The sequence below is a fragment of the Rattus norvegicus genome, chromosome 18, assembly GCF_036323735.1.
Source record: "Rattus norvegicus strain BN/NHsdMcwi chromosome 18, GRCr8, whole genome shotgun sequence".
NCBI lineage: Eukaryota > Metazoa > Chordata > Mammalia > Rodentia > Muridae > Rattus > Rattus norvegicus.
Genome location: NC_086036.1, coordinates 36985315 through 36986563, shown reverse-complemented (window position 1 = coordinate 36986563; position 1249 = coordinate 36985315). Strand labels below are relative to the sequence as shown.

Below are 1249 nucleotides of genomic sequence, written 5' to 3'. Positions count from 1 at the left end.
TGCATGAGTGTGCAAAGAACAATTTCACATATGTGTGCATGGAGGCCAGAGGTTAATGTCAGGTATCTTCCTTGATAACTCTCCATCTTAAATATTGAGGCAGGGTCTCAATATGATACTCTGGCTAGCCATCTTACTCCAGGTATCCTCTGTTCCCAACTCGCAAGTGCTGCAAGGACAGGTGGCCATCTGTGCTGTTGTATAGCTTGTTCATCTGAATTGCAACACTTTCCCCACACTGAAAAAGTTTCTCCAAGAGGGAAAGAGAGGATGCAAAAGGTCACATGTACAGGGGAGAAAAACTTAGAGGAGTGCTCACTCCTGCTGCGCCTATTCTGAAATTGGACCGACACAGAGAGGAGGAGCAGGGCCCCTGAGCAAGGATGATGTACACATTCTTTAAGCACTCCATATCCAAAAGAAAAACAACTTGGAAGATTCTTGAGGACCCCTTCCAACAGTATAAAAAAAGAGTAAGCAGTGGTTGTGGTGGAAACTGACCAGCCTAACAACAGGAAACAGAGCTCATCAGAGATTGAAGAGCTCCCTGAAAGCTGTGCAGAGAGTTCCAATAGCCCCAGGGTTGCAATTTACAGGAGTTGTCTCCGATGTTGGGGTGAACATTCTGGTGATGCAGGAGGCATCCCTGCCCCTTGTAAGTAGCCTTTCATCCAAACTCCTGTTGGTAACCGGATAAAAACTCATGTTTCACCAAATTGGACATTGATGCAAACTTTCTTTTGGTCTGTCATGGACTCCTTTTCTGGGGTGAGTTGAAGTGTGTGTTTTGTCACCCCAGGAAAAGTCAGTCATACAACACATGACATTTGGCATTTTTGTGGGCGCTCTGGATATGAACTCCCACATATTAAGGAATGGAGGAGTGAGGATTTTACCCACTGACCAATCTGGCCCCAAATTTAAATGATATTTTTCTCTACTCATTATTGTACAAATTCTTTTCTCTGCAAACATATTTTTTATAATTTCTCTAACTTATACTGTGCTTTGGTTATTTATTCGGACTGATATTTAAAAGTTAATCCTGGCAAGTGCATTTTCCTATTGGTATAGACTTAAATTACTTTCAGCTTTACCTGGGTTAACAAAATGCTACAAGGAATTAGTATTAAAAAATATTAATCTGTGCCCCATACCAAGTCTGGCCAACCACCCTCAACAACCCAATTAAAAGAGCCAACTTAATAGTGGACAGCAGAGACAGAGACAGACAGACAGACACACACAC

At 42.4% G+C, this 1249-nt stretch overlaps 1 non-coding gene across 1 annotated transcript; it reads left to right on the top strand.

The window, feature by feature from the left end:
• The first annotated feature begins 313 nt into the window (after positions 1-313).
• Positions 314-418, top strand: LOC120098444 (U6 spliceosomal RNA). The gene has a single exon (XR_005496603.1). It is a non-coding gene; the product is annotated as a U6 spliceosomal RNA (small nuclear RNA).
• Positions 419-1249: the final 831 nt, after the last annotated feature.